Source organism: Octopus bimaculoides, chromosome 1, assembly GCF_046866305.1.
Source record: "Octopus bimaculoides isolate indiv1 chromosome 1, ASM4686630v1, whole genome shotgun sequence".
Lineage (NCBI taxonomy): Eukaryota > Metazoa > Mollusca > Cephalopoda > Octopoda > Octopodidae > Octopus > Octopus bimaculoides.
Genome location: NC_142928.1, coordinates 98,718,126 through 98,729,626, shown reverse-complemented (window position 1 = coordinate 98,729,626; position 11,501 = coordinate 98,718,126). Strand labels below are relative to the sequence as shown.

Here is an 11,501-nt window from a genome sequence, read left to right as displayed (position 1 = left end):
TGTTTTTAAGGCGCTTGTACGTCAGTGTGTGTGTATATGATTTGATGGTGACCGAGTTGTTTTTTCTAGCAGTTTGAATACCACATAGATACACCACCGTGGAAGGCTCGTATGTTTTTATCCGAATAGGTTTATAACTCAGAGAAATAACGTTGATGAAAACTTCGCAATTCACAACGCTGAATGTAATTAGGTTAAATTCTAGTCAAAAGCTAAAATAACAATTTAATCCTTTCTACTATAAGCACAACAATAATAATAATTCTTTATAATTTTGGCACAAGGTCAACAATTTTAAGGAGAGGAGGTAAGTGGAAGTCGATTACAACGACCGTACTGAACGGATACTTTATTTTATCGCATCCTAAAAGATGAAAGATAATATTTTTTCATCATATATAGAGTGCATTAAATAGCTTTCTCTCTTTCTCATACACACACAAACACACATACATACAGCTATTTGATACTATGATGTACGACATATAGCGGGTGTGTATGTGATATATTTGTGTACAAGAAGTCACATTTCTAGATGAGGAAATGTGTGTGAATATATAATATTAAATGTTATACGTTAGTTGTGAACAACAATATTAGCATATGTGTGTGTGTGTGTGTGAGTGCACAATATTCCAAAAATATGTCACAAAAGATCCTACCTATCCACCAAGCGGTATGTCCATCTAAATATCCATCTGTCTCGCTCGCTCTCCATTTGTATGCAACGACAAAAACATTTATTCTGTACCACAGAATTTGTTCTGCTTCAGCATCTCATACAAACTGTTACCACTAGACACCACCACCTACAAACAGATCACAGAACACGCACACACATGCAGACACTACTATGATAATTTAGTCATACCATTATGCGCGCGCACAAGCACATAAAGCATACACAACGTACACACATACATGCGGATCATCGAGGGTGTCTCTATGCGGTCGTTTAACCTGCTAAAAATGGCAGCCAAATCTCGTTGAAATTACGTTCTACCGAATTAAAATGGAAAGGAATGTTTTTGATCATCAAAGCTTTCTTTACTGGATCGGGACTGAGTTGAAGTTAAACAAAAACAACAGAGAGCACATACTGTTCACACTCTCATTATATACACATATATATCACATTATTCTACGCGCGCGCACAAACACACAACTCTCTTTTTCTCTCTCACTTCACTATACAATAGATACCACGCCTAGCATACAGCGATTTCTTCATTATTCTTTGTTTGAAGCTATGTTTAATTAGTATTAAGGCGAGAATCACGGGTAGAGGGAACGAAAGAGAAACAGTAAGACAGGGGGAGGGAAACAGCAAGCAAAAGACAGAAACGGAAAGGGAAGTCAGGGTAGGAAAAAGGCAAGAGAGAGATGTGAGAGAGAAGAAACGAGAAAGATGAGTGAGAGGTGGTAGGAGAAAAACATACACAAACACACACACACACACACACTCATGTGTGATTGGCAACAATAAATCGGGTGGGTTATCTGGTGGTCAGTTACCTACTGATTGATATTTCGGGAAGTGAAAATGATGCAATGTTGTTTGTAAAGTGATAGGTATTACATAACTAAAGGATTAATTGTTAAATTCTTTCCAATCAACAGAATTTTCTGAAATAACTGCAAGAATATTTCCAAATCTTCTACATTGGTGTAGTTTTTGCATGCTGGTGACCAAGATCAATCGTTCCTTTTCTCAGTATGTTAAAACTACATCGAAACTACATTTTTTTGAAAAAATAATCTGGTGAAAATTTGAATTATTTCAAATGGTTAGAAGAAATTTAACAAGATCCAACATCAATGACCAGGTATCATAAAATACAAAGCGTTTATTTATTTATTTTTAGAAAAAAGAAGATAACAGGCGAAGGATAAATATGGCTTTTCTTAAATTTTATTTTATTTTAATAATTTAGGTTTAAAACCCTCTTCAATACGGAGTGTAACTAACTGCTGGCATTACCTAAGCTCAAACAGTAACAAACACACTGCAACCTCTAATTCATAGTCTCGCTTTCTTATTGTTCTTGTGACGCTACTACAACGATCTCTGAGCCCCTGCTAGTACCCATACCATCTCCACGTCTTGTAACCGCCACCTTTTTCCGTAACATGTTGTGTATGACTGAATGTGGCAAATACAGTAGAACCATTATTATTATTGATTGTATTGCCCTCCACCTCATCCGTCGCCCTGGTCGCAAATAAAAGAAATCATTATTACCTCCGCCTTAGCGAAGGCGGAGGTATTGTTTTCAATCGTATTTGTTTGTTAGTTTGTCCGTGCACAAGATATTTCAAGAACCGCTGAATGGATTCGGATGAAACTTTCAAGGATGTTTGGCCTCGTGACTGACATGAACTGATTAGATTTTGGGATCGATCTGGTACTGGACAAGGATTCTGGATTATTTTTCCAGTTTTTTTTTTACCATTTTTGAGTGCGATCGGGTTCATTTTTAGTATTCTCGTTTGTGAGAGCAGTCGAGTTTATTTCAGATATTCTCATTTTAAAAAATCATCTCTGGCTAATCTATGAGGGTAGTGTAACCTTAGGTATCCACAAGATTTCAGTAGTCTTTCAAATGCTTAGAACCCTCCTGGTAATCCTTGCTATCCCTAAGAGACAAACTTTCTGTAGCAGCTCTACAGGGCATTCTATTCCAAACTCCTTCAGCCATTTGTCTATAATCTTTGCTTACTGTTCCCAACGCACCAAATATTATAGGTTCTCATATTCTAAATTCTAGCGAACGAATGGCTAATTTCATTCACAGAAAACGGTTTCTAGCATAGGTACAAGGCTTCAATTTTCAGTAATGGGGATAGTTAGTCGAGTATATATTCAAACCCAATAACTGATTGGTACTTTATTTTATCGACATCGAAAACATGAAAGGCAAAATTGACCTCGGCGGGATTTGAACTCGGAGAGAATGTAATTGACTTAGCCTTTTCCGCTAAAATTGCTGGCCATGTGCCAAAATTTGAAACAAGTATTATAATTTTCGCCTTTCATGTTTTCAGAGCCGGGGAACACTAGAGTCGATGAGATCGACTAGCCCTTCCTACAAAATTTCAGGCTTTGTAGCTATTATTATTATTATTATTATTATTATTACTACGGCAAGAGCGACGACGTCCTCCGGAGAATTCTCGACGCCGAGGGAAATCAATTAGTTGGTCTTTTCCAGAGGCTTTCGGACCGGGGTTATGGGGAATTTCCAGAAATCCCTGGTCTGACAGTGCTACCGGAAAAGCTCTGCCAGTTCAAGACAAGCCATACAGGCACGGAAGTGCTGACTTGTGGAGCTTTATCAAACAGTTGTTGGTACGTGTAGGACGGTTCCGGTTATCGGCCGAGTCCATCGTGAGGATCGCTCTACTGCCTTCTTTTTATATATAAGGTATAAGATAAGGTACATAATAATCAGATACAAGCATTCACATACTTCCCTTGTACATGCACACACATGTACTCACAAAGAGTTGAAATGCTGTTTGATTTTTCTTTTTAGATTTGAACGTTCACCATCCCATTTCCATTACACACACACACAAACATTCACATACCTCCCTTTTATATACACACATGTACTCACACAGAGTTGAAATGCTGATTTTTTATTTCACCCCTTCCTTTCTCTCACTCTCTCAGTCAGGGGTAGTACTCCCACTATTTCTTCACTATTTTCTCTCCCCTTCCTTCACTTATACCACTCTTTCTCCTACTCCGTCATTTTGGAAATTTTATTCATCAAATTAAGTACCATCACAATCAACACATTTTTGCCAACGAGTTACAAGTTTGTTTATTCCGGTAGCATAAAAATCTAAAAAGATGGAGCTGATGAACTCTTTGAACGCACTTTCAGCATCGGTTTGATTTCTTTAACTCCTTCTCTCGCAGGAAACCATCAGGGTGCTTGAAAAAGTGGTAGTCGGTAGGAGAAAAGTCTGGGGAATAAGCTGGGTGAGGGAGAACTTCGTAGCTAAGTTCCCTCAACCTCTGGAGCGTCATTAGTGAAACGTGTGGTCGAGCATTGTCATGAAGAATGATTGGCCCTCTTCTGTTGATCAGTCTGGGACGGAGGAGTAGCAGTTCATTTTGGCAATTTCATGGCAATATGTTTCTGCAGTAATGGTTTTTCCGAGTTTTAAGATGTTATAGTGGGTGAGTCCAGCAGTACACCACCAAACAGTCACCATAACCTTCTTTTTGAAGAGTTCAGGTTTAGGGAAGGTTTCTGGTGCTTCATTTTGGTCCTACAACCGCGAAGAATATTTTTTAATTATTGTACAGAATCCACTTTTCATCGCAAGTTACAATATGGTCGAGAATGGATCGGTCTGGTTACGGAGAAGAAGCGGCCAACAAATTTCATATCTGCGCATTTTCTGATTTTCATTCAAATCGTGTACCCATTTGTCGAGCTTTTTTGATTTTCCGACCGCATGCAAATGGTTGCAGGCAATATTCTAGCTAACTTGAAGTTCTTTTGCCAGTTCTCGAGTGGTTTTACGTGGATCTTTCTCAATGGCGGTCTTTAATTAACCGTCATCGATGACAGATGGGTTTCCACTATGCTCAATTGCTTCAAAGCTAGTCTCCACTTCGAAATCATTTAAACCATTTTCCAGCTGACCACTCACTGGTCATTTCTTCACCTCTCGCGAGCAGTTTCAGCTGCTTTGCCCATCATCAGCCAAGGCATCCCTAACCCACCCTTTAATGGCTTTTAGCAGCAGATAGAGCGCTTCACAAGTGGTGGTCTCCCACTCCACAAAAAGCGGAATAGAAGCCGTTCCAACTTGTTCAGCCACAAACTGGGTCAAGGCACGACGGTCAGGCGGTAGGTTATTAGATGAAATAAACACCTGCACAACCTCCGCCCTCCCTAGCAAGGATAACGTCCTTCCAGACCAGGTCTGGGTTAGGGCAGTCACCTTGCTTATGACGTCACTCCAATTTTTCTCTATCTGGAGGTCTGGACCGAACCAGACCCCGAGCAATTTAACAGGACCCTCTGTCCAGCGACCCACGACGCTGTTGGGAGGAGTTGGCTTGCTTCTCCAGGTGCCGAGCTGCAAACCAACTGATATTTCCTGGTTAATTTTTGCACCTGCCACCGTCTCGCATCTTTTGATGGCGTCTTCTACCAAAGGTAGCTCTCTTCGTCCGACACGATGATGGTGACATCGTCCGCGTACGCCGTCACGCCTCTTCCGTAACACAGATCACGAGGATCGCCCCCAGCCGCATCCAACCTCCGCAGCATGGCTCAAGAGCCAGTACATACAGAAGGGGAGACAGGGAACAACCCTGTCGAACCGAACGCTCGATCGCAAACGGACCACAGACTCGATGTTGCTATACATAGCGCTGATCCAGCCACGAAAGGTCGGCCCCAGTCCAGCCACCGCGAGGACAGCCTTTAGATACCGATGGTCCACCCTATCGAATGTCTTAGACTGGTCCAAATTCACCAGTACACCACCCTTGCTAGGAACTTCACTAACCCGATCTAAGGTGTAGCGTATAAGGTGAAGGTTGTCGTGTATCGTCTTTCCTGGGATGCACAAGTTTGCGCCTCCCCAACCAGGTTAATTTATTGATGCATTTGGGAAAGTCTATGTCTCTGTTATCAGACAATTACAAAAACATGTTTAAAAAATTCAAAACTCTGCAAAACTCCGGTACAAATTCTTCATGATTCAAAACGTTGCTTACTTTTTACTCAGCCTGATATAATTGTTCAATATTTGATAGTTTGAGGCAAATCTCTACTGCATCACCTGCTCTACTTCCGCGTTGCTGGAGTGTGTGCAGCATTGTGTGTTCTTTTCCGTTGTTGGGAGTGCGCAAACTCTTCCCGGTATTATATTGTTAGTTTTTTGTTCCAGCCTTTTGTTGTGTTGCTGCTTGTACTGTGTGTCGAGTGTGTAACGCGTTGATTATTGGATTGCTGGTGAGAATTTACTTCACTGGATAATTGCTGTATAGAGAGTCTTGTGTTTATAGCAGGCCTATATTTTGGGGATAGTGTGCAACGTTGAGGATCCAGGTCTAGCTTCTACGTTTTTGTTATGTTTTTTTTTTTTTTCATGCCAAGTGCACCAATTATTGTTGATATTGTTTTCACCTTCATGTTCCACATCTTGAATACTTCAATGTCGATGTCATTGTACTTTGATAATTTCTCCACTTCTTTTTGAAAAATATTTTGATCTGAAGGGACTGCAATGCCTATCAGTAAACAGGTACTTTTTTTCCCCCAAATCTTGATTATTATGAATGGGTGATTAGCTTTTATTTCTTTGTCGGTTTGAACTAGCATATCCCAGATGATTGTAGCCTGGTCGTTGTCTTGTACCGTGTTTGACACATGCTTATACCACCTATTGTCAGTTTTAATGTTGTAATGTTGGCATACTGTCCTGTGGATACAACTACTTACTTTGTCGTGTCTGTATATATATTCAGACTTGGCAAGAATTGGACAGGCCGAGATGATGTGGTCAACTGTCTCACTGTGCTGGTTGCACATTCTGCATTTAGTGTTCGGGCCTGTTTTTATTATTTTGTTTTTATAATTGTTTGTAGTCAAGCATTGGTCTTGTGCAGCGATTAAGCCAAGCAAATGCTTAGCGGCATTTCGTCCGTCTTTACGTTCTGAGTTCAAATCCCGCCGAGATCGATTGGCCTTTCGAGGATCGATAAATTAAGTACCAACTAGTTGAGTATTGGGGATTGATGTAATCGATTTACCCCTCCCCTGAAATTGCTGGTCTTGTGCTAAAATTTGAAATATTATTATTATTATTATTATTATTGGATCCTTGTGATTTGACGGGCAACATTTTTTTATGTAGTGTTTTTGGTACCGAAACACTTTCAAACTTCGAATACTTGTATATTTTGTGTTATAGAACAGATAAAAAATTTTGTATTCTAAGTTATTTCATGTAAAAAATTGTCGTATTTCGGTAATTTCAACCAATCACTGACGTCTATTGAGGTGAAAACAATTACGCCGGGGAATGTAAACAACGGTGTTACGGGATTTTTTCCCTTGAATAAAATTAGTGCCGTTGTTTGTCAACAAAAACTATCCGTTGTCAACAACAACTATCAGTGGTATATATTTCGTTTGTTACTGTTATTTATGACATCGTTCGTACGTTTGTACTGGTTTTAGCTTTAGGGTTAGGGTTCGGGTTTTAGAGTTAGGGTTAGTTTTAGGATTACGGTTAGGGTTATGATTATTTTTGCCATAACCATAACCCTAAACCCAACCCTAACCCTAAAACCCGAACCCTAAAACCTTACTAGGGAATAATGATATAATTAAACAGGGAATAACACACTTGACACCGAACAGCACTAACTGTATTCAGCTGAATAGACGTCAGTGATTGGTTGAAATTACAGAAATACGACAACTTTAACATGAAATAACTTGCGATGTACAATTTTTTGTTAAGAAGGTTAAGAGAAGAAGTTGTTTTATATGACACATTCTACCAGTGTTCTAAGTTTGAAAGTGTTTCGTTAAGAAAACAAGTGTTGCCCGTCAAATCACAAAGATCCTTATTATTATTATTATTATTATCATTATCATTGAGCTAGCAGAATCGTTAGCACGCAGTGGTCGAACAAATTAAGTAGCAGTTGAGCACTGGAGTCGATGTAATCGAGTTAACCCCCTCCCCCGAAATTATTGGCTTTGTGCCTTTAGTAGAAACGTTAGCACGCCGGACGAAATGCTTAGAGGTATTTCGTCTGCCATTACGTTCTGAGTTCAAATTCCGCCAAAGTCGTCTTTGCCTTTCATCCTTTCTGGGTCGATAAATTAAGTACCAGTTACGCACTGGGGTCGATGTAATCTACTTAATCCCTTTGTCTGTCCTTGTTTGTCCCTTCGATGTTTAGCCCCTTGTGGGCAATAAAAAATAAGAAAGGATTATTATTATTGCTGTTGTAGTTGTTATTATTATCGTTATGCATATTGGCACAAAAGAGGAATCGAATTTCGTGATAAGCATTTACAATCCACAGACTTGCATTTATTTTATCGACCTAAAAACAAAGAAGAGCTGCAGTGTCGACGACCCCTGAAGTGGTTGAACATAGAAATGCAAAAGGGCGTTGAACTCAGAACGTTACATATTTAAGCCAGATACAAGTTCAACAGTAGCAGTTGCAGTAGTAAAAAGAAAAGAAGAGAAAACTGAAAAGCAAATTTTCATCAGCATACAACAAATTAAAACAGCTTACAACTAAGTTTATGGCACGCTGGTATAAAACAAGAGATTCATTGCGTAGTTATTTCTCACATACAGTAGCGACACAGAACACAGGACCTCTAGATCCAATTGTGTTACATTCTTCACAACAATATCTGTTCATTCCTCTTTAGGTTTTTCTTTAGCACACCCTACCCTAGCACTTGCCTTGTAAAAGTACAAAAAGCATTTTGCTTTCGTTATCTTTTTTATGCTACATTATAAAATTAACTCACATGCTACCTTTCTCCCTGTGCATGTGTATGTGTACACTCAAACACAGCACACACACACACACACACACACAGGACTACAACTTAATCCGAGGAATTCAAACCACGTTTCGTGGTTCACTACCTCAACAGCTTCTTCATAGGATCCAGTGGCTAAAGACATCATCAGGAGGAACCAGGTCTAATATCTGCTTTTATCAGCTCTTCGAAACGCCGGTGTTAAAACGGGGGTAGCTGATGAAGTAGAATGTTCTCTATGTGGCTTGTGTGTTTTCTCGTCTACGTTTTGTTTGCAATGTCCTGTACCCAGATATGCACCTATACATACAGGTGGATGTCGGTACGCACATACCTGTACGTATATATGCTTATACTCATTTACTATTTGTTTTTACATGACTGAACGCAGCGTCTCCAATTCGTAAGTAGTTTTCGTAAACTTATATTTTCCGACGCTACTCTATCTCTTTCTCTTCCTCTTCCTCTTCCTCTATCATTTTCCCCCTCTCGTTCTTCCTCTTTACTACTACGTATCTCGCTTTACCCCTCTCGTTCTTCCTCTGTTACTTCTCCGTATCTCTTCCCCCACCCCTCATACTTCCTCTCTTTCTCTTTTCCTCACCTAGTCTTCTACTTCCTCCCTTTGTTTCTCCCTCTACCACTCTCTCTCTTCCCCTTACACCGGCATGGTCACATGCTTCCGGTCAATAATCCTTTTCTTCCTTGGCTATCGCCGAGCAAACACGCGAACTACTTCGTCCCTTTCAAGTTCGTGCCTCACAGCGTTCATACACACATAATTTTTCTCGTCTGGCCGTAAAGCCTTTTCTATTTGTTTTCCTGTCTTGTTTTTTTGTCCGCCACTACATTCCTCCATGGCAAGATTTAATTTGTGTATACAAATTTAATTTGCGGTCCATGGGAAGAGCCGTTTTAACGATGCGTCCTGCCCAGCTCTTCGAAACACCGGTGTTAAAACGGGGGTAGCTGATGAAGTAGAATGTTCTCTATGTGGCTTGTGTGTTTTCTCGTCTACGTTTTGTTTGCAATGTCCTGTACCCAGATATGCACCTATACATACAGGTGGATGTCGGTACGCACATACCTGTACGTATATATGCTTATACTCATTTACTATCTGTTTTTATATATATATATATATATATAGATATATATGTATGTATGTATATATAGATATATATGTATGTATGTATATATAGATATATATGTATGTATGTATATATAGATATATATGTATATATAGATATATATGTATGTATGTATATATAGATATATATGTATGTATGTATATATAGATATATATGTATGTATGTATATATAGATATATATGTATGTATGTATATATAGATATATATGTATGTATGTATATATAGATATATATGTATGTATGTATATATAGATATATATGTATGTATGTATATATAGATATATACATGTATATATAGATATATACATGTATATATAGATATATACATGTATATATAGATATATATGTATGTATGTATATATAGATATATACATGTATATATATATATATATATATATATATATACACACACATATACATATATATATATACACACACATATACATATATATATATACACATACATATACATACATATATATATATATATACACATACATTTATACATACATACATATATATATATATATATATATATCATCATCATCGTTTAATGTCCGTTTTCCATGCTAGCATGGGCTGGACGATTTGACTGAGGACTGGTGAAACCAGATGGCTACACCAGGCTCCCATCTGATTTGGCAGTTTCTACAGCTTGATGCCCTTCCTAACGCCAGGCGTAGGAGTGGCTGTGTGGTAAGTAGCTTGCTTCTCAACCACATGGTTCCGGGTTCAGTCCCACATGCATATATATATATATACATATATGTATATATATATGCATATATATATATATATATATATATATATATATATACACACACACACACACACACATGTATACACATATATATATACACACATATTCTTTTATTCTCTTGTTTCAGTCATTTGTATGCAGCCATGCTGGAGCACCGCCTTCACTCAAACAGATCGATCCCAGTACTTTTTCTTTGTAAGCCTAGTACTTTGGCAAAAGAGGCCGATAGCGGCCTCTTTTGCCAAACTCGTGAGTTACAGGCACGATATATATATACATACATATATTCAGATATATATATATATATATATATATATATATATATATATATATAAAATAGACTCTGACATATTCCTCTAGATTTGCCTACATTGCCAAAAGCTGTATTTTCTTCAGCTTAGATGTTTACGTTTTAAGTTTTGTAGGTTTTGAGTAGAAAAAGGAAAAAAATTTGTTGGAATTTTCAAACTTCCCCATTACTTTCCTGTAATTTTTCAGTTCAGACTTTCTTTTGAAAATTGTTTTTTTCAGACTTGTTTAAACATCTGAGATTATGTTTCCTCAGAAATATGTGCAACATAAATCAGAAATCTTTAAAAAAAAAAAAACAAATGTCAAAACTGAAAAATTACAGAAGAGAATTAGAGAAGCTCAACATTACCTTTTTTATATTCATAGTACATGACGCTTAAAACATACACATCTGAAGGGAATATGAGTTTTAGTGTACAGGATAATTTCCGACTCTATTCTACAGAAATGCATAAAATTGAAAATGTACAGAAAACAAAAGACAGGTGAGGGAACAAGCAGGTGTATTAGTTTAATGATCGGTAAGAATGGTAAAGTATATATATATATGTATGTATGTATGTATGTATTAAAATTCAGATGTACAGAAAGCAAAACACTCATGAGGGAAGAACCAGGTGTATTAGCTTGACGTTCATGAAGAATAGAAAAGTCAATATATATATATATATATAAGTACTAGTTTTATCACAAACATATTCTGTTATTGTAAAACTGTAATAAG

At 37.9% G+C, this 11,501-nt stretch overlaps 2 protein-coding genes across 5 annotated transcripts in view; both read right to left on the bottom strand.

The window, feature by feature from the left end:
• Positions 1-868, bottom strand: part of LOC106882607 (signal peptide peptidase-like) — a 350,046-nt gene extending 349,178 nt beyond the window's left edge. For 2 of the 4 annotated variants that reach the window (XM_089354550.1, XM_089354548.1), the window contains exon 1: positions 663-847. The gene's annotated coding sequence lies outside the window, so the exon portion shown is untranslated. Of the gene's footprint in view, positions 1-662 lie in introns of all 4 variants that reach the window. The other 2 variants (XM_089354542.1, XM_089354545.1) reach the window with 2 other exon arrangements.
• LOC106871545 (GTPase Era, mitochondrial) overlaps positions 1-11,501 on the bottom strand; it is a 176,403-nt gene that overhangs the window by 10,179 nt on the left and 154,723 nt on the right. The window lies entirely within an intron of this gene.